General features: G+C 39.7%; 1 protein-coding gene and 2 long non-coding RNA genes across 3 annotated transcripts in view; 1 reads left to right on the top strand and 2 right to left on the bottom strand.

Annotated features, from left to right (window-relative positions):
• The window catches only part of ADAMTSL1 (ADAMTS like 1), a 398,738-nt gene extending 393,502 nt beyond the window's left edge, over window positions 1-5,236 (bottom strand). The window contains exon 1 of the mRNA XM_032676082.1: window positions 5,143-5,236. The gene's annotated coding sequence lies outside the window, so the exon portion shown is untranslated. The remainder of the gene's footprint in view (window positions 1-5,142) is intronic.
• On the top strand, window positions 5,102-12,457 carry LOC116780779. The gene is made up of 3 exons (XR_004354619.1): window positions 5,102-5,615; window positions 9,176-9,232; window positions 12,325-12,457. It is a non-coding gene; the product is annotated as an uncharacterized LOC116780779 (long non-coding RNA).
• Window positions 8,704-15,332, bottom strand: LOC116780777. Its single transcript, XR_004354616.1, has 4 exons — window positions 15,064-15,332; window positions 12,508-12,602; window positions 12,230-12,389; window positions 8,704-9,379 (listed from the first exon to the last, which is right to left on the bottom strand). It is a non-coding gene; the product is annotated as an uncharacterized LOC116780777 (long non-coding RNA).
• Window positions 15,333-15,531: the final 199 nt, after the last annotated feature.

Raw genomic sequence — 15,531 nt, 5'->3', positions numbered from 1 at the left:
AAACAGTGGAGCTAATACTGAAATGCATTCCAGCATGTAAATTGCTATGTCTGGTTTTAATTGCCACATACACACTCTCGTCTTCACTCTAGAATCAGTCTTCTCCAAACTGGTAACTGTTCAGAAAGGAACAGATTTGAAATAATATTAAAGCTTTTCAGAACTAGATATAGAATTTTTTACTTGAGTTTTCAACAGCTTTGCTTGAAGAAGGAAGATTTCTGTTTTAACAGAACCTTTTGAAAAGCATGCTTTAAGTCTATAACTAAACCAAGAAGACCAGGAAGCAAGTCTATGGCCAACTATTTTCTTTTCTGAAATATAGGTAGAGGATCAATTCTTCAGGGTTCACTATTACTTTAGAGGTGAATTGTTACAGATGACCTCTGGGTTCTCTATCCATCTGACTTCAAAAACTTTAACATGAACTGTAATGATGAAGGCTCAGTAAGACTTCTCTACCTTAAAGAAAGGTCATTATGTATGTAAAGGGAATATGAGGTATCTGAATATGTTTTGCTCTGTGTTGTAAGGGTGAGCTACATTAACTGATTTGAAAAATGCTTCACATCTGGGCATAGTCTACTTATCCACACCATTATTCTTCCTAATGAACATATTGGTTATCATCATCATGGATAGACTTCGCAAACGAAGATTTGGGAAGGGCTTTACCCACGTTTGTTGCAAGTGCTGAAAAGGCCAATACGAGATAGGCATGTCCGGTTGCAAAAGGCACAACAGAAAGACTCCTCAGATGGTATATTCAGCAAGACATGATTCTTTCTGCGTTGCCTTTTCTCCTCAAGGGTGATCCTGTGTGCTTTCTCAAAAGCATCAGCAGCGTTACAGATGGTGTGTCTCCAGACCTCCCGATTGGAGGCCAGAGTAGACCAGTTATGTTGATCAATATGGCCAAGGTTGAGATGTGGTTTCAGGGAGTCCTTGTATCTTTTCTTCGGGGTTCCTCTCTTGCGGCAGCCAGGGGCAAGTTCACCATAAAGCAAGATCTTAGGGAGGCGGTGGTCCTTCATCCTTGAGATGTGCCCTGCCCAATGCAGCTGTGTTCTCAGTAACATGGCCTCCATACTTGTGACTGTTGCTTGTTTAAGAACACATGTATTGGTCACATAATCTGACCAGTGGATGTTTAGGATTGTACGGAGACAGCGTTGATGGAAGCATTCTAGGAGTCGCAGGTGGTGGTGGTAGATGACCCATGATTCAGATCCATATAAGAGAGTAGACAGCACTATGGCTCTGTAAACACTGATCTTTGTACTTCAGGTGTTAGAACGGTTTGGGTAAGTCTTTCATTTCATTCTTTACTATCACCCATTTACATACAATCATAAGGAGATACCCAAGAACAGCCCTTTGTCCTGCCCATCCTTTCAGGACGTAACAGAGCAAAGCAAATATATCCAGAACATGCCGAACTTGGGCAGTAGCCGCAGGTGAGCCAAAAACAAACAGACAAACAAACCGACCAACTGTTCTGGCCCCCGTACACATCCAAGGCTGGGGTGCCTTTCAAGGCCCCAGCTTGGCTGAGACCCCCATCACTCTAAAGGAACCCCACTATCCACCCTGACCATATCCTTCCTCCACTGTGTTACCATGTATCTTCAGGCGCACTGCTCACCTGTGACACTTCATACAGAAGTGCCCCGCTCTCCCTCCCGCCAATCAGAGGACCCCTATGGCCCACTTGATATCCCTCCCCTCTCTTCCTCCACTCCCATTTCCCTGTACCCCCCCCCCCATCCCCTGCACCCCATATTGGTTACGATTGGATTATAATTCAGCACTTGAGGAGGTAACTAAAAAGTTGACTACAGGGAATGTTGACTGGGTGTCAGTGTAGTTGGATCCTTAAAATCAAAGTTTTAATAAGGGTCTGATAGCAGATCTGACAGGATTCTCACTTTCAAATGCTATATCACATAACCTTTCTTTGATGTCTCATGACATGTCTGAGAGATGTATTTCAGCACTGACATTCAGAATATTTGAGATTAATCTTGCCCTTCATGATAGGATTACAGAGCAGAAATTGCAAATGAAAAACTGGAAAAAAAAGGTAAGTGAACCTTATTGAGGCTACAGGATCTTTCAAGATGAAATTCTGCATCTCCTGAGCAGCACCAGTGCCAGGACATTGCTGTGGTAGCACAGGTAAAACTGAAAGCAGAAAAAAATTTTACATCAGTTTGATTCCTCTGTGGCCAGAACTTTCTTTTTTAATTAGGCCTTAGTTTCACTTTTTCTGCTATGGGACTGATAAAACAAACTCAAACTTTTCAATTAACAAGGAGCTTGAGATAGCTCAAAATATTAATACTACAGACACTCTCAGAAATATAATACAAAAATCCACATCTAAAACAAAAGAAAACAAGTTTTATTTAAAGTATTTCCTTGTGGTTTTAAATTGGTATATATAATATAAATTCATCATTTTTCACTAACATTTTATATGTATAAATACAAGAAAACAATGCAGACATCATACGGTCTTATTTATGTGGATAGAAGAGCCATTAAAGGATGCAGATACAAGAGATCATTTCTAAAATGTGTTCAAGTGGAAGGAAGAAATTATCTCAAAACTGGGATTAATAGATTATGAATTAGGGGACCACATCTCAGTTCTTGAATTAATGGATTTTGCTCTGTATCACTGGGATCTCTCCACAAATGAGGAATCATTAAACAGTCCCTGGAAGTGATGGAAGTGTTAACCACTGTGCTGTGCATAATAATAATAATTACAAAAATAATATAGAGACAGGATTCTTTATGTATAGTCATGGTATTTTTTTTAACATACTAGGACTAGAGCTAGCATTTCCCCATATTCCTTTATTAAAGACAGTCCATGTTCTAAACTACTATGACATTAAATCTGAAATAAGTAATTTAGATACTTAGTACACACTTTCTAAAAGCAAATTTAAAATTAGTCTTGAAAAATCCAAAAAGGAAAAATTTTTCTTTTTCAATAACCTGTTCAGATATTTTTCCCTTACGTACTTTCACATTAAGCTTTACAAAAAACAAAAAATAAAATCTTGTTGTTGTCTATAATTTCAAATTTAGTTCGTAACTAGAAGGACATGCATATATTTTGGAAAAACTGATTTAGAAGCTGGAGAATCTATTTCTTACTACCAGATGACTAGCAATTATTTTTTGGTTGAAAAGTGTAACTGAATTTAAAAAGCACTGCTCTTATTAGTTTTAGAGAACTAGACAGACAAAGTTAATAGAGCTGATCACAGCTGCGCTCTGTGTCTAAAACTAAATCCTATCAGTCCCATAGCAGAAAAAGTGAAACTAAGGCCTAATTAAAAAAGAAAGTTCTGGCCACAGAGGAATCAAACTGATGTAAATCCTTGTTAAAAGATTGACTGTATTTATTGCCACTAGTGAAATGAACCACTTTTTAACATGTTTTTTCATTTTGAGTATAATCCAGTTATTGAGGTATATACTACCAGGACACTGGTAGATGAAAGTTCTCTGCCATCACACCTATGGTCTTGTCAGTTTTATTCTTTTCGTCTGTAATTTTCATCCATCTTACTAAAATGTGCACAAATCAGTTTTAAGATGGAACATGAAAGCAAAGCTTTGAAATTATAAAACAACAAAGTCATGTCAGATCCAAGATATTTCTTCCTGTTTCCTGATTTAATGAGCATAACCAGGGAAAACGTGGCACAGATAGGGCTTTCACACATGTTACTCATCCCCAAATTCCTTACTGGGTCTCTGAAGCAAATGCCAGCTTCACAGCTTGCTACGAATTATACTGCAAACTCCACTGCTACGGAATGGGTTAAGAACCAACAAAATCAAGGTTACTGGTTCCCCTGGAGTGGTCACTGTCACTACTTAGCAAAAAAACCCCAAACACAAAACAGGTAATTTATCAAGTTTGAATGCTTCCACAAACTTTGTTCCAAACTATGTCACTCTGGAGAATTTTCTGCATATGTTATTAAAGTCAAGGTTTGAAAGAATGCTGAATTCATATGATGCATGCTCTCTCCTACAGCATTTAATAGATAGCATGTCCCACTGATCTGTGTCCCAAAAGAAGGAGGACAAAGGGTACAGGAAAGTAGATATCACCCAAACATTCACTCCCATCTGTCTATTCAATAATTTGCTCTCAGTAATGTCTTCTTAGTCCCCAAGTACTTTTCATCCTGCTTATCCCATTCCTATAACATATTTTGCAAAATACAAAGATACTCATTGACAAAGCAGGGAGATGAAAATCCAAGTAATTTTTCACATGGTTGGTAGTAATTTTACCTAGGAACTTTTAAGTCTGCAAAGCCTACAACCTTTTTGAACCATAAACTTACTAGTGTTTTCACTGCATAGCTGGAAACAGACCTTGATGAAAATTAAAAGATGCATAAAAACAAAAAGGAAAGGAAAACATATATATCAAAAAAAAGATGTCAGCTTGGGACTTGTCCCGCCTAAAGTCCTAAACTAATTCCAACATCTTTAATTTTGAATAAGGACCAGAGTTTGACAAGCCCACCGTGACATACAGCACTCAGAACTGCAGCAGAGTACTCATATCACACGGAATAGGGATTAGAATTCTATTAGATCCAGACACTTTAATTAAGAGTTTGATTTTGGCAGGCTAGTATTCTTTAAATATATATTCTTATTTCAACATCTGTTTGAGTTGTACTATAACCTGCTTGGGACAAATCCACTGCCACACCATAACCTTTAGTACTCATTAGGAACTAAAGGCACTTCTGGAATGCAGCAGTGTGCTGGGAACCTTTCTATCAATAGCTCAAAGTTCAAAAAACTGCCTTCATAAATGGAAATCCTTTTCCTTTGCATCTGAAAAGCAAAGAAGTTTAATTAAGAATGCAGTTGTCCCAGCCTAAAGAAAATACTCTATTTTTTTTTTTTTTTTTTTTTTAAAGTAGCGTGCCCCGGACCGCCCCTGGGCCCGCTCCACCTGCCGAGTTGGCAGTGCCCTGCCTGCCCGGGCTCCTGCTCCTAATGTTGCCATAGCAACGGGGTCCAGGAGTAGGCGAAAACCGGGAAAGATACTTTTTGCAACAGCGAGATGGGAAGCTCAGAAGGGAAGCTTACCCAAGACTGACTCTTGTGGTAACTGTCCCTATGGTGACCTGCGGAGGGGTACAGGAGTTTCGGAAGGCACTGTCCCACCGCTGTGGCCCTCCCCCCGCCCGCTGAACTGGCTAACACGAAGGGGGGGGGGTGAGGGGAAGAAGAGCTAGTTGTTTTGGTCCGTGTACTCTGGGCCTGTTCCAGGCTCGCAGTCCATGAACATTCCTGCCCTCTGTGCCCTGATTCAGTTCGGGGGGCTGTGGCAAAACCGCTGTTTTGCTTTCAATGTGACCTAACAATGTATCAGAAGTTGACTGTTTGCAGAAAGTCTTATTTCAGCAGACAGACTTGGAAACTGTGCCACCAGAACTGAGACTGAAAGTGGAAACAACTTTTATGCAGAAGCAAACAAATAATGGAACATGCCTTAACAACTGCAAGTCAGACACATCAAGACAAAAGGATTTGGACTGTAACAAGAATTCCTAAGATAGGTAAAAGCTTCTGTCACGGTAGAGAACTGTTGTAAGATCAGCTTATGATCTCCAAAGGTGGTAATATAAGAATCAGACTGCAATTTGAATAATACTGTGAGAACACCAGACAGTGCCATGACTAATGTATTTGGGTTTTTTATCTTCTATTCTGTGTTGCTGTTAGGCTTCTCTTACTGTTACTTTAATTACAGTAGAATTGAAAGCTTATATTTCTTTTGCTATATTGACTGCTTTAAAGTTTGGAATGTTCATATTTGTATATGTTCCGTTCGAGCATGTGCCAGTTGGTAAACCGGCAGGAGAAATGAACCCAACTCAAAAGAGAGATTATAAATCAGAATAACAATTTAATAAAATAATACAGTAAGTACGATTATACAGACAAACAATTGGTTTTAACCCACTAAACCCAAATGTATAACCCAGCACTCCGGGGCATGAACAGAGTGGTGTTCATTGGGCCCCCTGAGTTCAAAGTAAAAGGAGAGGGGAAAACCTGTTGGTGAGAGTGCTGTTGCAGTCTGATCTAGAGTGGTGATTGCAGTCCGGTCGAGGGTGGTGGTTGCAGTCTGGTTGAAAAGTAGTGGTTGCAGTCCAGTCGAGAGTGGTGGTTGCAGTCCAGTCGAGAGTGGTGGTTGCAGTCTGGTTGAGAGTGGTGGTCTGCAGTCTTCCTCTGGATTCCACGAGTGGTTAAAAAAGTCCCAAGACTCCAAGATTATATATCCTCCAGTTCAGGCAGGAATGCCCAGTACCTCCCTCAGGGTGGGGAGTTCCACAATGGGTGTGAGGACACGAGCATCCTCTTATCTCACAGGCCTCTTAACACCCAGTTTATAGCTTGAGGAGTCAGGTTGCTCTGGGCAGATGGTGTAAATGGTCTATTGATAACAGTTTCTGGGAAATGGCATGGAAGGCTATAGAATACACAGTTTTGGGTTACACCCATACAGTGAGGAACTGGTCCCAGCTGTTCTAACTAGGACAGAGCATTTTAACAACATTTTGCAAACACTGTTTGGAATATCTGCGTCTCTTTGGCTACTGCATTTTGTGAAAGGGATGGTTTGGTGGGGAAATCCATATAGGATTTCATGTGATTGTGAGATCAAATTTGTTTACCTTATGCATCTAAAATGCTTTGTCATCCAGTGTCATCTAGGAGAGTGTGAACGCTGAGTTTCACAGAAGAGTCCTGTGTTAGGACGGAAAGCGGGGTGAGAAGGTGGCTGCAGCACTGCAACAGCACTGGTTCTGTGGACCTTCCCATGGCACCCTGAGACATGACTTGCATCTTGCCTTCAATCTTTGAGACAAACTAGTCTCAAACCCCATCATTAGTGGGATGATTTGTTTAGATCGCTTAAATGGTTTGCTTCCTAGTTTTGTAATACTAAGCTATTGTAATTGTAATGTATGTATTGTAATACAGCTGTGTCCACATACACATACAGACACATATACATGAGTGCACCTAACCCAATACATGAAGACGCTTTATCCATGGAGGCAAGAGGTACCTGCACTAGCACTCCATGAGGTAAAGATGATTGAGTGCAGTCTGGGGCAGACTGTGGCAGGATGGCCTGTCCCCTGATAAGGCCTCGAATCTGTCCAGAGAGTACAAGCTCTCTGTAATGAACTACTGGCACTGCCAGGGTGCTGTCTGGTGTTGCATTCAGACACAGTTTGCTTCTGGTAAGCTCCTAACTGGCCTATAGATCTATGACTGGCATCACTGTATATTATAAAAGCTCGAGTTCCTCTCACACAGTCAAGATGCAGGAATTCCAAGTTTTGGGGTTCCTGTGAGGTTGTCATAGGACAGAGAGTCACACTTCATTGGCTCACAAAGCACAAACAAACAGGGTTTGTCAAGAAACATCTATGATGTCGGTTCAGGTCCTGCATATGGCCTTTTTAAAAGATCTACATACAATCCAAGGTGGAAAAACAACATGATCCCTACTCACATAAGGGAAGGTTAATCTGCAAAACTGTTGAATGGTTTAGACTCTGCTTTGCAGAAACTGCAGGGAATCATCATGTCATCTAGACCTCTGGGACTGGACAGTCCTGTTCATCTGTTCCAGCCCACAAACCATCCAGCCTATACTAAACAGTGGGACTGAAGCCCCTGCAAGTCAAATGGAAAGAACTGTTTCAAGTTCTGCTGACCATCTCCATTGTGGTCAGAGCTGTTGGCAAAGAACCCTGGATTTGCTACCCAGAGGGAAGAAAGCCTCTGTTACAAATTGTTAAAATTATGTTTAAACTATTTTTCTGTGTGTATTGTCTAATACCACTGATAACTATGGATTGGGTTTAAACCCAAAATATACATTTGATTTTAGTAAAAATGCATCCAATATTTTTCATGAAAGTGAGTGCTGGATTTGCACTATGGCTGAAATTTGGCAACAAGTTTAAATTCTCCACTGGATGATTCCTGAGAATGTCTCATTAGGTTAACGGAGACAACATCTATAAACTTACTTCATAGTTATCAACTGGACCTGGATAAAACAACTGTTTCTATTAGTGACATACATAATTAGTGTTTGTGTAATAGCTCATTACATAACCTGATGCTGTAGGCGTTGGTCATCCCTTTGGTATAATGCTAGGTATAAGTGGTAGAGATTGGACAAGATCGAGTTTTGTCCATCCCTAAAGGGGGGACTGATGCCTCAGAGCTTTTTGGATTTTTTAACTTTTGTAGATTTTAGAAGTAGTTGTGTAGTAAATGTAGATTTTAATGTAGCTTTATTATATCCCTTACCCTGAAGCATAATAATTACACACACCCAACCTTATTACGCCATTTCATATCAATCCCTCTAAATTCCGTTAGCATGTTTAGTCTCCTTTTCAAGACAACTGTAGAAAAGCACTCTAGGCCTGGACCAGAAGGTATCACACAGACAGTGACCTTCAAGCCCAGAACTTTGGAGGAGCTTCAAGGACTATACATGCTGCAAAGAAGAAAAAGATGAGGAAGAAGGGGTCCCAAACGCCCCCAGACCCAATTCCCAAAGGGGTGTGTCAAGGGGCAGAACTGGGGGTGGACGATCTGGGACTGGATGGACCTTATTATAAAATCATAGAACCAGTGTATGGACACGTACACATTATGTGTATTCCCTGGGCCTGTAGGCTGATTAAAGGGCCTACTCTCTTTATCTTATCTTGGCCTCTTTTTCTCTGCAGCCTCTCTTTAGGCAACACCACTGATCTGAATGAGACAAGGTGGGTTAAGGAAAAGTTAAGGAAATGCTGGATTAAGGAGGACTTTGGCATAATTCAGTGGAATAACTGATGAGTTCTTAAAGAAAAAATAAAAAACTGGGATTAGCCTGAAAAAAATATTTGCACTATATAAATGATTCACAGTCCTATCTGTATTGCCTTAAAGTGCTTAACCTAACCAAAAAGTTGTTTCATCTATGTTTCCAGAACTCATCGATTCTTAGTAAAAAATGTTTGCCTCTGAAAATAAAATTTTGACATCTTGCATATTTTTAATATTTCTAATTTTTTTTATATTTTTTTAAATTTAGTAAGCCTGTTCTGGTTTATCCAGTTGCTTGTGTGGGGTATTAACTGCAGTTTGTAAGGTAGGTTTTTACAGAACTCAGGTTGGATGTCAAATTCTATTTAGGTCTTCAAAAGAGTCAGGCTTGGATCCAATCCCTGAGAAAAGAACACTCTTACTTACGCTCTTAACTTGTGATTAAAGTGTGCACATGGGTGTCATAGATGTTCTACCAAAAAAACAAAAAAAGATCTTTACTTAATTCAACTTCTGCTTCCATTTTCAACAAATGACACATGCAGTAAAGGACAATTAGAACCTCTGTCAAAATGTTGCAACAAATGATTAATTACTGCAGGTAAGAAAACATAACATTATTACTTCTCTGTGTTAAAAGATTGCTGCATTCTTAACTTTCTGATTCCTGCTTGTACTGACTTGTCGCCGTTTTGCCAAAGGAGATTACATGCACTGTTCATAAGAACTGCAAAACACAGTACACCTTCCATGCCACAGAAGGTTAGGGTATGTGAACTGTTTTTCTACTATCAGCAATAACTACCAGTTGTGCTTCATATATTAAGAACTGTCAAAGAAGTACCAAATTAAAAAAAAAAAAGGAGTAACACGAGTGTACTTGCAGTAGATTACACAAATAGTCCATTCACATTTTTCCTCACAGCTAACTGCTAGCAGAAAATTGAGGACGTGGTTCTGATTTGAATAATGAATTTTGTCAGCCTGTATTACCAGTCCTTTGTTTTCATTTTGCAAAAAAAAAAAAAAAATGTTGAGAACCTTATTCTTAAGTTCATTGCATCAATTTACCTCTTGTGAAAGCCATTTTATGTACAGAACTTATTGTAAGTGGAATACAACTATTTCCCAGATAACCTTTTGCAATTCATGCTTTTTACTTTGATCTTATGTGAACCATGCATTCTTCATCCTGTGTCAATGATTAAACCAAGTCATTTTTCTCTGCAATGTTTTCCATGGTGCTTTCTGTTGTCAGTTCTGTTACCTCCCTGAAAGAGTATTTATGCCAATTAGCCAAACAAATGGAAAGGCTGCTACATTGCTAGCCAAGACTCTCAACGGTACTTCAGTGGGCCCCGAAGTGTACTTTTTATAGTTTCTCCCACCTATGGACACGTTTGAAATCAATTTTCTGGAGTGATATAGTTACATTGCACAGATTTGCTCACCATATGGGCAATCATACTTCTTGATGAAAAATGGTATACGCTAGCTATATAATCAAAAGGAAGCTATACGGATTCCAAGGGGTAAGGAAATTTTAGCATTTGATTTGACTGAACCACACATTCATCACCCTCAGAGATATGTGCCCTGCCAGTGTGAAGTTGCTTCTCCACATAAATCCATAAATAATTATTTAAACTTCATATGACCTGTCTCTGCCAATCTTCTTTCCCTTGTCCTCTAATTCCTGCCAGAGTTACCTGATTTGCTAATGAAGACAAAAATATATTCATACATCTGTCGTATCTATTGCCACATTTAAAGGCTCCTGATTACCTTCTAGTGCTTCCTCCCAGGTTTGAAATTTCTTAGACGTGTTGTAGTGGTTTGGACTTTGTTTTCCCCAGAGGATAAGAAAAGTGGTAGACCCCAAGGGGTGGAAATTCTGTCCAATGAGCGCTCCTGCAAAAATGTAAACATACCACAACCAAACGGAAGAGAAGAGTTGTAGTTTGTGGTTAGAAGAAGTAGCCATGTTGTGAGCCACGAGAGGAAGGGGCTCTAAGCCCCTCGGGGCCTCTGGGCCCCCCCCCCCAGCCCCAGCTGGGGGCTACAGAGACTTGGAACAGTGTTAAGCTGGACTATGTGTCTGTAGCTGTGAGCTGGGGGATGTTTTCCATCGTGAGTGAGCAGAGAGAGCAGAAGCGGCGGCAGCGTCCAGAGGTTATGGCTAAAAGCCAACTGATAAGACCTGAACCAGGGACGCAGTAGAAACAGCATGCAGCCAAGGAAGACTCAGAGCTGCTCAAGCCAAGGTGGAGAACCGGCAGCAGAGAACAGAACTAAGTTCTACAGAGAGAAAGCTTGGGGGTAAGAACTGTAAAACTCCCCTAAACCTCGTTGGAGATCCCTCCAAAAATGGAGGGGGTGGACTCTTACTGATTAGAAGTCCTAGATGGAGTAAAGGAGCTGAGAAGCTCGGTCGTCCTGAGAGCTCAGTCAGGACGGAGTGGGGGAGGTTGGCCTTGAGGGCCCTCCCTTGCTGCAAGCTACAAAGAAGCTCGCAGCCTGAGACAGGGCACAGAGGCCCTGCAAGGAGCTTGAATCTCCTGAAGATACCAGACCGTCACGAAGACCCCCTGTGCTTCTTGATATGACGTGGTGAAGCGACCTTTGTCTGGGGTGAACGCAGCCCACGGAAGACCCCTCGGTTGGTTGACGACGGGGCCACGAGGGGCTTGGATTCCCCCCTCGTGTGTGCTGGCAGAGATCCAGCTATCAGCTGCTGCAAGAAACAGAAGAGAGAGAGAGAACCTGTTGCCTTAGAAGATGCTGCTGCTTAGTGACTGCTACTCTGAAGAAGCTGTTGCCCTGAGAGACTGGAAGGGATCTGTCCTTCTTTCCCTCCTGGACTTTTATTTGGAGGGGAGAAGAGATCTGATCCATTGTAAATACTTATGTCATAGTAGAGATAGCTAAGGTTGTATATAATGTATTGTAGTATTTATTTGTACAGTCATTGTAATATATTCCCTTTTCCCCATTCTGAGTCTGGTTGTGTTTTGTCTGGAAAAACCCATCTCACATTGGGTTGAGATGTGGGAGGGGGATGGAGCTAGGGAATTGGATTTTGGGCTATCTCAAACCATGACACATGGTATACACATCATATTTTTTGAACTGCTACTGTCCTTGGGATTTCCTTCCCTCTGGTATAAGTTCCTGCCACAGTCAGTAATCTTGCCGCATGCAAGCTCATTCATATACTTAGCCCATGGAATGTGGTTTCTATCAGAGAAAAATGCAATTATACAGCTATAACTATCTATGCTCTTGTTAAAGTAGGTAACAAACTACTCTAGCTATTACTAACCTGGTGTAAGAAAGACATTGAGAAAATAAGGATAGTCTTCTCCTGAGGTCGAAAAATTAATATCACCATTAACACAGGTATCCATCTGTGTAAAGGGGCTACTGAAATGGTCAGTCTCCTGAAGATAATCTCAAAAAATTTCTTCTGCTTGAAGAGTGATCTTCTCAGACAGTGGAGAGAGAAAAGAAAGGGAAGAAAAGGAAGAAGTCATCCTGTACCTAATTTTAATATAACCATTTTTTTAATAAAAAATATTATCTTGACCAATAACTGTTTACCCACTGTTCAAGTCATAGCAAGTGGATTTGAAGAATGCAACATTTCACTTTTGCCCAGAGCAAAATAGTCAAAAGGTTAGGCTCTTCAGACAGACCTTAAAAATAATGGTTTCAATAATATAATTTTACAGGTTAAAACATGACCTCAAGTACTAGTTAGCGAGAACTGACTACTATTCAGAATATAGACATAGCAATTTTTTTCTTTTTTAATGACTGAATCTGATTTGACACTTCAAAGTCAATGTGAGAAAGAACCTTTCCCTTCTAAGGAATTAATACGACAGGTGAAATGTATTCATGATTACAGCTCATTCCAACTGTTAGGTCAAAAATTTCAGAATTTTTTTTTTCCTATCAGAAAAAAACCCCAAAATATGATCATTTGAAATTTAAACAGACCAGATTCAGATTCCTGTGATGCTTACAAAACAATTCAGTGCCCTCTGCACCAGCCTGTGGCCTCACAAGGTGCCTCCAGGTCACAGATTTAGAGTGGTTAATCGCAAAGGTGCCAGAAGTTAACCTGCATGTGCTAAATTAGGAAGGCAGTATTCCTAAGCTTACCATATACTGAAGAGAGCAAAATAGGCACTTTCAGAAAACAATTCACACGTTCCATAAGGTGCATAAACCCACATGCTTCTGACATAGCCTAGAAAATTCTTTCCCAGTTTCACAATTAACCAAAATGAATGACGGTTCCATCACAGCTTCCTTCTTTAGCAACAAAGAACCATACTATAAGACTTTGCAATAGCAGTTATCAGTGACAGTTTACAAATGAATAGGAGAAAGAGATTTTAAACTCCTCACTGTGCACATCTTTCTCATTCCTCTGGCTATTCTGTAATGGGTGCTCTTCTTTCTCTTACTGTGAAACAAGAGAGCCATTCCGGATGTGGAAAACTCTCAAAATAAAAGTATTGGCAAACCAAAGTTTTTAAATTTATATAAAATGTTTTTGACAAACAGATATTAGGTAAAAATTGAAAATATGATAGATAGGAACGTCTGCTTAACTCATTTTTTATGAAGAATATGTAAATAAAAACGCATTTTGTTTAACTGATAAGATCTTAGATTCAAAGTAATCTCTCATCCACTTATAATCAATGTTAGGCATTTATAGCAACTTTTTAATAAGAGTGGAAAATCCATTTGAACAAAGAAAATCTATCACATAAGGACAATTAAGACTAAAATCCATCCTGGCCTTACACAGAACATGATGCTAATGACTGCTTTAAGGAAATGGTTTTTTCCTGTGAAATGAAGAAAATTGTATCTGTGCTTATGTTATATATCATGTGTCATAAGACAGTTTGATTAAATTAATGACTTCTATTCCTTTTGAAATGTGTTTTCTTCTAAAAATGCATACGCACACACACACTCCTTGGGGCTTAACTTAATCAGTACTTCATCTGAGTATCACTGAATGGTAACCAGAAGATTGATAAGAAAGCAAACCAAAGTAATGTCTTCAGTTATGTATTCATAATAAATAGAAGAAGAAGAGTAAATATAAGATATGAATAATTGAAAAAAAGCCTTTCTATGCCCTCTTGCCCAGCATCACATTTAGAGTCTCCAATTTTCCTATTATCTAGGCTCTACCTAAACTTTAAACATTTTACTGGTAAGAAATTAAGGTGTAGTATACATTAAGCATATATAAGTGCAGAGGTAAGCAGTATATTTTTCTGTAAAATGAAAATACCCTTTCACTGAGGACTGGGAGTGGTAACACCCTTCCACTGACGTCAGTAAAAAGGGAAAGTTAAATCATTAACAGACGTTAAAAATCAATTTGGCTACTTCTGGCAGGTGAAGTCAGATATTTTATTATAAAAATGATAAATCTTCTGGCTCTTTCTTTCAATAAATTGATTTTAGGAAATAAGGAGTGATAAGGGAATTTTATGAAGTATAAACAGTATATATTATAAATAATAACACATGGCCCTAGAGCAAATGCTCTTGTGATTGATCACAGCAGCTGAATCCCTCAAGTGGCTTACAGCATAGTCTTATTGGGATCATCTTTTGTGCGATCCATATGTTAACTAGATAACTGCCTAGTGTGGAAAATTTATAAAGTTAAGGCTAATGAAACCAGTCTTGTTTGTTGGATTTATTTCTCACTGCAGAGATGATGTAAATGGATAGCAGCACATCGCGTGTCTTCAAGGGAGCTAACCCTACCTAATTCAGATTTGCAACTCTCAAAAAGCAAAGAATAGCTCTAATTTCACCTTCAGAATGCAATGGGGAGAAATACAAGCCAGAAAGCACACTTTGTCTGCACCTGCCGTTTCTACATGTATCAGCACAGTTCCCAGAAGTGAACACTGCCATGTTTCAGAGCACAGGGATGCAGTGGCTAACACCAGACAATACTGATTCAACACCACTCCAGTGAGTGAACGGTCCCAACAAGCGTTACTGTTCTAGTGTCCCAAAACAGTTTGCGCAGCCCATGTAATTCAAGCAATGATGCAAAAGCACAATGCCAGATGCCCATGTGGAAATTTCAATAAAAAGCAAACTTACAAGATCCTCCCAGCTATCATAGCAGTTATTTCTACGCAAACCTGTTATGGGAGCAACCTAGTTTCAACTCCCTGTGGCTAAGTCAGCACTTGTTTTTACTTTTCAAGTGAGTTTATGGATCTTGACTGCTGACATTCGTTTTAGAGAGGAAAAGGAAAGCTGGTCCCTAACATTCCCAAAGGCTGAAAAGCAAAACCAGGAATGCTCGTGAGAAAATTGAAAGCAGATTGCTGTATGGGCTCAACTGCCATGGATTTTGGAGCTAGTAGGCCCTGTTCTTACCAGGTGTTACTACAGAAACTACTCTAAACACAGCTTGCTACTAGCTCAGTAGTAGCTTACTAGGTAATTAGGTCTGAAAAAACAGGAAGAAAGTGTTGGCTTGATACGCTAGCACAGAAAATGACAGTGTGACCTCCTTCCATCATTAGCAAGGCTGCATATCATCACATAAGAAGAAACTGTTCA

This window comes from Chiroxiphia lanceolata, chromosome Z (assembly GCF_009829145.1).
Source record: "Chiroxiphia lanceolata isolate bChiLan1 chromosome Z, bChiLan1.pri, whole genome shotgun sequence".
Classification (NCBI taxonomy): Eukaryota; Metazoa; Chordata; class Aves; order Passeriformes; family Pipridae; genus Chiroxiphia; species Chiroxiphia lanceolata.
Note: the sequence above shows the minus strand (reverse complement) of the source record. Positions and strands in the feature narration are given on the sequence as shown.